The sequence below is a fragment of the Enhydra lutris genome, unplaced genomic scaffold (assembly GCF_002288905.1).
Source record: "Enhydra lutris kenyoni isolate GAN:26980312 unplaced genomic scaffold, ASM228890v2 scaffoldscaffold28, whole genome shotgun sequence".
NCBI classification, from domain to species: domain Eukaryota; kingdom Metazoa; phylum Chordata; class Mammalia; order Carnivora; family Mustelidae; genus Enhydra; species Enhydra lutris.
The window spans coordinates 22,480,414-22,492,879 of record NW_019154112.1 but is presented as its reverse complement, the minus strand read 5'-3'; the positions used below and the strand labels follow the sequence as shown (position 1 = coordinate 22,492,879).

The following is a 12,466-nucleotide window of genomic DNA, read 5'->3' as shown; positions in this document are numbered from 1 at the left end:
TGAATAGTTCTTGATGTGTTCAAGTGTTAAAGGTAAACAGTTTCATACGTTAAATGAAAGACATGTAAGTTGTAAGTTGCTGTGGACAACGTAACATTGAATGAGTCATGTTCCCTGTCCTCAAGGAGATTGTATTCCAGCAAAGAGGTAAAACAGATAACAGTATGTATGAAATGCATAATAGATTATACATGAGGTGCAGAAATATGGAAGAGAGGATTTCCAGCCTAGGGATTAGAAATGTTACAGAAGAGACAGTATTCAAGACAGATCGTGTTTTTCTGATTCTGATTATAAAAAGAATGAGTGTTTATTAGGTAGATTTTGGAAATGCATACAAATATTTTCTAAAGTAATTAAAAATAGTTCTTACTATTCAGGGATAACTATTGTTGCGCTTTCTACAACCTATATTTTTTCCTATATTCATGTATATCTCCAGTAATAAGACATACCCACATCCTGTACCTCCAAATGCGTATCCTTTAGCTAATTATGAGTAAACATCAGACAAAACAAAATTAAGGAACAGCCTGCATTATAACTGGCCAATATTTTTTTAAAAAGTCAAATTCATGAAAGACAAAGAAAGATCAATGTACTGGCCTCCATTGGAGGAGACTGAGGAGTCATGGCAACTTACTACAATTTGGGATTCCAGAAAAGATCCTGGGCCAGAAAAAGGACATTAGCAGGACAATTGATGAAACTTAAACATGGTCTGTATATTTTTTAAATATTGTCATACAGTGGTGAATCTACTCATTTGGATAATAGTACTATAATTATATAAGATGTTAACATTAGCGAAGTTGAGTGAGAAATATACAGAAATTCCACATGATATTCTTGCAACATTTTTGTTAGTCTCAAATTGTTTTGAAGCAGAAAGTAAAAGTGAGAAATGGACATGTGGGGGTGCCTGGGTGGCCCAGTCAGTTAAATGTCTGATTTCAGCTCAGATTATGATCTCAGGGTCATAATATTGAGCCCAGTGTCAGCCTCCCCCCATTTCCTCCCTACTTGCCCAGCTCCTTCTGCCCCTCCCCCGGCTCATGTTCTCTCTCTCTCAAAAAAAAAAAAAAAAAAAAAAATTAAAACAAAAAGAGACAAGTGAACAGTACAAATCTAAACAGAAAATATGATTTTATGACAGCATAATATTCATCATATGGAAATATCTTAACTAATTATCATTATTGACATTTTTGTCTTCCCTTTTTGCTAAGTAATGATGTAATGATTAATGATTTCTTGACACATTTTTCTGAAATGAAATGAAGATATTCCAATAATATAAATGTGATTTAGAAGAATAGGTGATTTCATGCATGAAAAAAAAAATGGCCTGAGAAAATGTGTGAAGCAGATACCCAAGCAGGAGCAAAATGCTACATAAAGTCAGGTTTCATGGAAGAACACAGTCTCCAGGAGAGAAGTTCTAGATCAGGCAAAAGTGGTAAAATGGGGTCGTGCTGTCCTGGGCTTTGAGGCCAGTCTGTTCTTCAGGTGCTAGTTAATAGGTTGAAAGTTGACCTTCAGATATTCACTTTTTTTTTTTCCACCTGACTCCCTCTAATATATAGAATAAAACTTGTGTTTTTTTTCAAATGGTTACCAGGAGGGTTTAAGAATACAAAAATGTTTGTGAGCCAATAACATTATATAAGGAATTTGAATTTTGAAAACAAGATCATTTGCTTGAAAAATAATGATCTTACTATGCAAAAAATAGTAATTACTCACTTCAGTTTAGAATGGGAAATATTTGGAAATTTGCCTTTAACAAGTTGAGGACCAGCTGAGAGTAAGGGCCAGAAATAGACCGATCTACAATCATTGGACTTTGACAGCGTGTCCTGAAAATTATTCTTTTTAAATAATTTACTATAGATAGCTGAAATGATAACAGACAATGCCGTTTACATATATGAGATACATTTAATAATCTTACTTATCTTTGATGAACACTTTGCATACTATAAATCATAAATTTGAAATGTAACCCAAACTTTGAAAGACATGAATTTTATGATACTATTTTGAAGCCTAGTACTCTAAAAGATCAATCTTTAATTAAAATTCTATGAGCCTAGGGGCACCTGGGTGGCTCAGTGGGTTAAGCCTCTGCTTTCAGCTCAGGTCGTGATCTCGGGGTTCTGGGATTGAGCCCCACATCGGGCTCTCTGCTCAGTGGGGAGCCTGCTTCCCTCTTTCTCTCTGCCTGCCTCTCTGCCTACTTGTGATCTCTGTCTGTCAAATAAATAAATAGAATCTTAAAAAAAAATTCTATGAGCTAGTGTCAAGTCATTTAAGTCGATTATCTATTATATAAATATTATATAAATACATTATCTCTCCCATTAGATTACCCTTCATTGAATTTCTTAACTTATAACTGGGTTTCCTATTCAATATTAACTTCTGAAAAATAATACAGGAAATTAGCTTATTAGTATTTAATCTACAGTTAACACTTCAACGATAGGAGATATAAAATATCTATATTAATCAATAGTCCCATAGTGCACACACTTACTTTTATTGAGCTACTTTCTTTCTATTTACAGGCTGTTTGAAAGTCTGATTGAAACAGTAACAGGTGAGGTTACTGGGTGGCTCAGTCAGTTCGGTGTCTGACTCTTGATCTCATCTCAGGTCTAGATCTTAGCATCACGTGTCCCAGTCCCCACACTGGGCTCCCCACTGAGCTCTAAAGCCCACTTAGAAACAGAAATAGGTGAACATCTCATATATCTTTCCTTACATTTTCTCCATCTTTTTCTTCAGAGGGAAAATATTTAAACATATAATTATCTTTATATAAATAGATTAGGGGAATGCCTACCTAGTTGGCTTTGAACACCTCTGAACAAAACTGCTGCTGCCTAAAATATTCAACAAAGGACGACTTTTAAAGGTCAGTCAGTATCCATAAACTGTTGATTTCTGAAGTAGCATTCCCCAGATCATGGTGCATGGTGGTGTTAAAGCCCCAGCCAAACACCACTACAGTGTGTCCTCCCTTAGTGCAAGATGATGAACTCACCTTTATTGACTTCACAGGGATGGGGATTGCTGTGGTCTCTGGCTGATGGGCATTGACTTCCGCTAGTTATTTATCAGAGATTAGTTCCCTAGCAGTTTAGACCTAGAGAGATAGATGGAGAGAGAGAGAAGGCAGGAGTTAAACTCAAGTTAAATTTCAATGTATCTTGACCTATAGCTCTTCATGTACAAAAAGGATAAGTTAAGGAGAGAAGAAACTCTCACTTTTGACCTGGGTAATGACAGAGGAGATGATGTGCTAAATTAAGTGACAGCAAAATTTGAGAGAGGCTTGGAACAACCAGACAACTACATCGTTGTTCTCTAGACATCCAAATGATCAGTACAGCATTGTGGAGTGTATATGAAAATGAGTGTCATGGTCAGTGTGCCAGTGTCAAAGAGCACAGCTGATTGAAAAAGACACTAGTCTTGGATTCAGAAGAGAGTGATTTTATTCCATGCTTTCACATAAACTACTTAAGTGAACTTGGGCTAGTAAATTTCTCCCCTCTGCCTCTCAACAGTTCTATTGGTAACCCAGAAAAGGAACAGGGGCTTGCCTAATCTTAATAGTGACAGAGTGGTTTATTTTTGTTTGTTTGTTTTGTTTTGTTTTGTTTTGTTTGCCCCTAAATATTAGCTGCTGGTGACAATGCATGGGATGTGGCTTAAATACCAAGGCTGGTAAGTGGAAAATAGGTAGTTTGCTAATATTCTTGCTTTCAAACCTGAGGCATAACAGTGTTTTAAGTAGAAGATTCCCTTCCCATGCTACTGCAAGTATGGCCATCAGCATTCCCTGGAAGCTTTGTAGAAATATGCAACCTCAGGGCCCTCCCAGATTTTCAGAATCAGAACCTGCATTCTCAAAGAGCCCCGGGTGACCCGAGTGCAGAATAATGTTTGAGAAGCACTGCCCTATATCCTCTAGCTCTTATGTCAAGCTCCCAGATCTCTCAGCAGTTACCCACAGGCTTGCCTGCAGTGCTGGGCACCTTGCAGGGAGGACTGCATCATTTGATGCTCAGGAGAATGGGTGTCCCCCATTCCTGATCTTTTTTTCCACATGGAGATGTGACTCTTCTGGCTTCTCTTTGCTCCTTCGTGCCCTCTTCCCCAGGAGTGGAAGAATGTCATTGGTTAGTTTTGACAGAAAAACTGGGAGTGCTTAGTTTTGTTTCTGCCTTCTTTCTTTTGGTAGCTAGCTGACCACAGGGAGCATGCATTCTCTGCCATCCTCCAGGGGCCCACCCTTTCCTCCTGGGGAAGAGGTGCTCTTGGGTCCGACACTGTATGCACCTCTGACTGGCTGCTTGAGCCTGCCTCATTCTGGCTGAAGTTATGAGGCCTATCTAGTGCTCTAGGTATGCTACCTTCAGCAATCTAGCTGTTATTGGTAAAAAGGTGATTACTCGTTTTTCTCGTTTTACTCTGTGTTCAGCAATTGGGTATGGAGAAGGTGATGCTTTATTAAATGCCCTCATTAATCCCAATACTTACAACAGACCTGAATCTTGGTGCAGGTGTTCACTAATAATTAAACCTCTTCATCTGCAGGAACTGCATTTCCTTCTCTGTAAAGGAGACATGTGGTTGGATGAAATCAGTGGCCTCCAAACCTGAGTAAGCTATAGAACTCCATGGAGTTGAGAGGATAGTCTGAAACAAAATCTCCAGCAGTGGGACCCACAAATGAGTCCTGTGAGGAGGTGACTCAGGTGAGGCAAATCTGGACATGGGGTTTTCGAATCTCCTGGTTCTTTTACTCCCAAGTGTGGTCTATGAATTTCCAGCTGCGTAGACACTCCATGGAATCTTGCTAAAAATGTAGACTACTTGGCCCTGCTCCAGAAGTGCTGAATCAGGAGCTGCATTTTACCAAGATTGCCAGGTTTTCTTGTATGCACATGAGATTGAGAAGCCCTGCCTTGACCTGTATTATCTCAGCAGCCCTCCCCACACTGAAACTGCTATGATTCTATTTCTTTTTCATTGCTCGGTCTCTGGTTCCTGGCATATAGCAAGGTACTCAATAAATATTTATTGAACAAATTAATCCATTCTCTGTTCTATTCAGTGGAATGTGGCAACAGCTTAAACCTCTGGTCATGATCCCATGCATTTATCCCTTAATAGACACAGCAAACAGAGGCACCAATCTATCTCTCTGGCCACTGATAGCTAGAATTACCAGGGATTCAAAATCTTGCTCATGATATGCTCCCTACCCTTCTGAATTCCAGTAATAATTTGGTGAGAAAAATCTTCTAGGAAGTTATATTGTTCACCTTCTAATTCTTTCCCTTCCCATTCTTTCATGAAATTCAAAGCCCATTCAGATTTATATGCCTTGATCTCATTCTGGTGTTTAACAGAATTTATTGCTGTCTTCTGGAATTTTCCTTCACTTGGATTTCACAATACTAAATTTCATGGTTCTGTTGTTTTTGATCACTACTTCTTTAGCTTTTTAAAATAGTCCTCTCAGGTTGCTTGGGTGGCTGAGTGGGTTAAGCCTCTGCCTTCATCTCAGGTCATGATCTCAGAGTCCTGGGATTGAGCCTCACATTGGGCTCTCTGCTCAGTGGGGAGCCTGCTTCCCCCTCTCTCTCTCTGCCTGCCTCTCCGCCTACTTGTGATCTGTCAAATTAAAATAAATAAATAAAAAAAATAAAATCTTTAAAAAAATAAAATAGTCTTCTCTTCTTCTTAATCTACTCCATATATATACACACACACACATATATGTGTGTATATATATATATTCTTATACATATCTTATAGCATATAAGATATATATATCTTAAAATATATATTATATATCATATATATATACATATATATATGTATATATATATATCTTAGAGCATAGCTTGGTTATTACTTTCAGAATGAAGTTTGGAAGTCTCCATCAAGTTTAAGTAAATTAAGAACAAATCATTATTTAATCTTCATATATTTATTTTATATATGTTAGAAAAGATCAAAATGAAAGCATCTTACATTGAACAATGGAATTTTATAGTCTTGCGCAATTTTACAGACACAGTAAATGATTAGTAAATACAATTTTACATAATTGGGACCAACTTTGTTATATGGGAGGAGGAATTGGTGACTAGGGGTGGTCTAGGGCAGGGAATTATCCTACTAGAACCACTAAACGAACTCCAAATTCCTGAGACTTGCTCTTCCTCCTGATGTTAATTCAGGTGGTATGAGAAGAGAACCTAGAATTTGTATTTAAAAATAAAATACTGTCAAGGTGAGTCCAAAGCATAGCTAAGGTTAGTATCTACTGATCTCTCCAGTTCTGTAGATAAGAATGTCCTTTTAGAACAGATTCAAAAATATAAGGACCATTATAAAGAGGCTCTTCTATTTTATGCTGTTAGCCAAACATTGAGCAACCCAACATAATATCTGATGTTTTTTTTAATAAGGAGAAATTAGAAAAAGGTACAAAGCTGACAAAAATTATAGTGGCACAGTCCAACTATTGTTTATTACCACAAGGATGGGCCTTTGCTTTAACTCTGAGAATGAAAATTTGATTATAAAGTTTGTCTGGTCTAAAATAAGTGAGTTAAACATGTTTCTACCATTTCAAAGATAATTATTGCCCTGTCATAGTATCTAAAGTTAGCATTAATAAAAAAATAAAATTTCATATAAAAGACTAGAAGAAAAATATTTTTTAAAATAATCTGTTCTTCATTTGGGTTATTATGCATTATTCCTGAAATAATTTCAAGCCATACCATCATTCACAATTAGGCTCAGATCATCATAAAAAATGTTACTTACATGAGGTAACTGGGACTGAATCCTGCTATCTCCACTTGTCTGTGGTGTCCAGACAAGACAGGTGTTCTATTAACTTCAACAGGTGTTCTCAAACTTTGTTTTGCAAATTTGTTATCAAATAGGATTTCCCTATCTTGTCAATTTGTATACCATAACAGACACTATTGTTCCTCATGTCTAAAGAAGAAGCAATGAGTACAATTGCTTGTCATGTGTGGGAATACATGTTTTGTGACATTTGCTGCTGGACAGGTTGTACCTGTTTACTCAAAGACCAGTGGAACATTCAGGCACTCAATCCATGCTCATTGACTGTCTTCCTAGCTGTTTGTTCAGGAGATCACCATTGAGCTCCATTATTTAAAAAAAAAAAAAAAAATGTGCCTCACTGTCTTTCTGTTCATGCCAACCTGTATTTGCTCCACTTCTGTCCTGAATTCAATATTCTGTTGGCCAACTCTATGTCATGTCAATACATCTGGGAGAAAAAACCTTGGGCTTGTGTTCTATCTATGATAAGCCTTTAATTCACCTAACTATAGTATGATGGTAAATAAATAAGTAAATAAATAATGAAGGATTGACCCTTCCCCAATCAATTAACATTGCATAGAGCAGGGGCTCTCAAAGTGTGCTCTTGGACCAACAACATCAGCGTCACTTGGGAACTTGGTGGAAATGGAAATCCTGAGGCTCACACCAAATATACTGAATCAGAAACACTGAGGGTAGGGTTTAGAGCTCAACTGTCTGTGGTTTAACAAGTCCTTCAGGTGATTGTGATGAATGGTCAAATGTGAGAACCCCCTGAAAGAGAAATATTTATTAACTAATTCTTTTGATAATTTCTTGATAAACACTTATTATTTCCCACTGTAAACCAGAAACTGCCAAGATATCAAGGTGCTGGAGGCAGAAAGAAAGTAAAACAGGATCCCCTAATGGAGTTGTTCTAGAGCTCAAAGCTACAATATTGTTTCTAACACTGCTCTTTGGATCAGAGCTGGTGACCCATAAGAATGAGGGCAGTTGATTAGTTTGATTGGCTCAACCCAAAATTACAATAAAACTATATCACTACACCAAAAAACATTCTTTTCCATGAAGGAAGACAAAACACTTTTTTGACTTACAGTAGGAGGTAGTAATGTCCAAGCACCAAATGTAGGATTGCACATAGTTCCATCAATGAGGATATGGAAGTAAATATTTTCCAGAAGACCATCTTCCATTTTATAAAGTCTAACATGTTATAAGTCTTATTACATATGTATGAATTTATGTGCATGCATACCTACACACATACACACATACACATTCTACTTTTAAATAGTAGGCACTGTAAGGATCAGAGACATGCTGCTTTGGGCCACACATTAAGTTAGTGACAAATCAGGGTCTAGAACAGAGGTACTGCAACTCAACAATGATTCCTAGATTAGTGCTTTTGAGATAATATGCCTCTCTGTCCTAGCCCCCAACCCATGGACATTCGCAGATGAGAAAATACATCATGCTTCTGAAATAAATTTATCAATTGCTCAAAGAACTCTTGTCAGTTTTAGGAATTAAGATTCTAAAACAATATCTTATTTGATAACATTTTTTTTTCTGCTCAAAATTTCAAATACGGCACTACTATATTGCCTTGATTAGGGGGGATTGTTCCGTGCACTTGACTGAAATTAATTTTGGTTTAGAGCTTTTAAAAAAATAGTGAACAAAGTACATTCACACGTGTGAGCCCATTCATAAAGCTGGTTACTTAAGATGGGACTAGAAGAGGGTGGCTATTGTTGTGCCACTTCTTTTCAGTACCTATGTCCCCTTGGCATTCTGGTTTTTTAAATATTTATTTATTTATTTATTCATTTAAGAGAAAGAGAGAGAGAGAGCACAAGCAGGGAGAACAGCAGGCAGAGGGAGAAGCAGGCTCCCTCTGGAGCTAGGAGCCCGATGTGGGGCTCAATCTCAGGATGCTGGGATCATGACCTAAGCCGAAGGCAGACACTTCACAACTGAGCCACCCAGGCATCACCTTCCCTCAGCATTCTAAAAGCACTGAGATCTTCTGGGAGCCTGGCTCCTCCGCTGCCATTCTCCCATGCATAGAGGAGTATGTAGCATGGCTAAAGGTGGCAGAGGAGGAGAAGACTCCTGACTACACTGTAATGGAGATCAGAGTCAACCACTCTACTTTCTGTCTTTAGATGCTAGGTTGCAGAAAACAGGTGATCTGCAAAAATTAGAGTCTTTCTTCCTTCCTTCCTTTCTTTCTTTCTTCCTTTCTTCCTTTCTCCCTTCCTTTCTTTCTTTTTCCTTCCTTCTTTCCTCTCTCCCTTTCTTCCTTCCTTTCTTTCTTTTTTTTTTTTTACTCATCCCAAGCACTGAGAATGGGTAAACATGCTTTACCCACCAAAAAAATGTAAACTGACTTTTCAGAAGAAATTATGCTGAGGCTGTTTCAAGTGCTATTCACACAGCTTTCAAAACAAGTTACAATTACTATTAAAAATATATTGTTATGTTTTGCTTTAAGTGCTAAGCTTTTGAATTTGTAAGTGGCTACTTTGGCCCTTAGTAAATCACAAACTTCAGAAGGCTCCTTATAACTTTTCCACTTTCCCCAAGTCCGCTTGAAACTTTTACCCAGATTTCCATTTACTTAGCTTTCAGTTCCTAACAAACACATTTCTGTTGGAGATTCTGTTTGTGTGGCAAGGTTGAGTGTGCTGTGTCAGGAATAATAGCATCTCAGTTTAGTGAACAGGAGACAGGCATACACTCTCCATAAGCAATCTCACATAACTGTCATAACATAACTATTGTTTAATCCATTTTGGTGATGTCCCAACCAAAAGACTCCCAAGTAACTGTCCCAAGGTGAAATATTTAATAAGTGACCATGCTCTCTGAAACCAAATCTGTGTGGTACAAATTCTATGTACTTAACAATTGTTGTAATATCCATTCCAAATATTGTTGAGTGATAGACTAAGAAGATCAATAATCGAGGGAATAATAAGGACAAGTGACAGTTTTTCCATAATTCTTTTTTACAGTGTAATCAGCATGTGTCAGACATGTATTACGTGACAAATAAATGGGAAATTAAAGAATGAACAAGAGCTCATCCTCCACAATGCTTTTAATCTAGGGCTGTGCAGTCTGACATAATGGCTAGTCACCTGGGACTATTGAAATTTAACTTTAAAATAATTAAAATTAAATGAAATATAACATTTCATTTCTCACTCATACTAGCCACATTTAGAGTTGAATAGTGACATGTGGCTAAGAGCTCCCACATTGGACGGTGCAGAAATAGAACATTTCCATCATAACAAAATTCTGTTAGCACTGATGAGTTGGAACTTTGTGTAATCAACTATATGAATAAAACTATGGCAAACTAAGACAAGTTCTTTTTTGCGTTGACATAGTTGAGGAGAGATAGTCGTTCTTTGCAGTACTGAAATTGTGACCAAGTTTATTAATTACTTCAAAGTAAACACTGTGGTAAAGAACAACATGACTAAATTTATTCCATTTAAAAGAAGCTGTAGAGGCACACTAGAATTCAGGGCAGGCAATTATTATTATAGTACAAGTCTTTCCAGTAAAATTATGGTGAAGCACATGGAAAACAATCCCTGCTGTATATTGCAATGGGTTTGTGTGAGTATGTGAGTGTGTGTGTGTGTGTGTGTGTGTGTGTATGTCATTTTCTTTGTAAAAGTTCATCAAAAACAAGATCATAAAGTATTCTAAGTTAAGGACATTGCTCTAAACTGATCTTGGACAGCCATACAGGGCTAAAAACAGCCAGGAGATATCAACTGCCACAATTCCTTGCTTGGCAAACTGACAGGCATAAAATCAAATCCAAATACATGATCTCTGCTGTTGCAGTTTCTAGTGCTATACTTTCGGGAACTTTCTTCTCTAAATTTGAATTTCTCTTGCTCTTTGGTGCATGATGGCCGCTCAATTTGATCAGAAGTTGATTTTTAAGGCATATTTTGAAACTTAGGTTTTATTTAGATCTTTATTTTCCCCAATCAGTATATGAAATGGGTGGGGGGAAATGTGCTGCAAGGGTGCCTGGGTGGCTCAGTCATTAAGTGTCTGCCTTCAGCTCAGGTCATGGTCCCAGGGTCTTGAGATCGAGCCCCACATCAGTCTCTCTGCTCTGCAGGGAGCCTGCTTCTCCTTCTCCCACTCCCCTGCTTGTGTTCCCTCTCTCCCTGTCTCTCTCTCTCTATATATATATCAAATAAATAAATAAAATCTTTTAGAACAATTGTGCTACACAGAGCAGAGGGATCTATTATAATGAGAGGTCATTTAGTTTTTATGGTTATATTTTGCTACTAATAAACTATGAAGTAGTAGCTAGATGAAATGAGAATGAAAAGGTTAGAGGCAAGGAATGCTTAGTGGAATTAGAAGTGCCATGTTCATCTTTACTTAGCTTCTTGTTAATAGGCTCCTACGAGAAGGCTTGAGAGAGAAGTCTGCATTTGGATATATACATATAAGCAAAATAAGTTCACCTAAACATGTATGTGATCTCAGCTTATGTTTGGATGGGCCTGCTGGGAACGGACAGTACTCTACCGATGTTTCTTCCTGTTTAGGTTGCACTTCGATAGCCAAGCAGGCTCCTGTTCCAGTTTGTCTGGCCAGCGCCATGGGTTTTTGTTGTTGCTGTTTTATTTGTAGAAATCTCCTTTCTCAAATTCATATTAGTACGTTTAGCAGGGAACAGACTCTTCATTTAGACATACATCCCTCCTTTCCCACCCTTTTCATCCTAGCCACTTCCTGCATTTGTATAGCTTACCTATCTCCCTGAGGCATTTGCATTTGCAATCCTTGAAGTCTGACACAGAGATCTATGAGCCAATTACATCTTTGCTTGAAAATAAATATTTTTTAAGTATACATACAAACAACTGCGGTAAAATTTTTAATTGAAATATCCTGTATAAATGTGTCTATAATCATCAGGACGTGTTAAATATCAAAAGTTATAGCAAACTAAAGACATACCAAATTCATGCGAACTAGATTTAAGCCAGAAATCCTTGAGCAAGCCGAGTCTCCGTATGGGGATGATTAGGTGTCTACTCCTTCAGTCACTTACTCTCATTCCCTGCTATATCATCCTATCAAAGGATACCTCAGGAGACATTAGGCTCTGCCCTATGACTCAGCATCAAATAACGATCATGTCTATGAAGGCTTTGCTATCTGCTCTGCGTATCAGTGTAACTCTCCTTCTCTGAGTCCTTTCCTGAGTTCTTTTCTTGGAGGCACATTTCTCCCGTCCCTTCTGACTTTCCCTTCTCTGGCTGACTGCTCGTCTTGCTTCTGCAATCAAGTGGCTTTCTATTCTCAGCCTGCTCACACTTCTGTCTTCACACAGGTTTCTGCTGTGCCTGTCACTTCCTGTCCCTGAGTTCACTCTCCACAGCGGTCCTCTAGCTACCTGGACTGGTGCTAAAGTTCTCATCTTTGCTCATTACACCACGGAGAGGCTGTTTATCCATCTTTCCAGATGGACAGCCATTACTTCCTGCTCTCTCTTCTTTGTGGCTCCAGG

The 12,466-nt window shown here is 37.9% G+C and overlaps 1 pseudogene; it reads right to left on the bottom strand.

The window, feature by feature from the left end:
• Positions 1 to 11,553, bottom strand: part of LOC111152486 — a 63,339-nt pseudogene extending 51,786 nt beyond the window's left edge.
• Between the last annotated feature and the right edge of the window lie 913 nt (positions 11,554 to 12,466).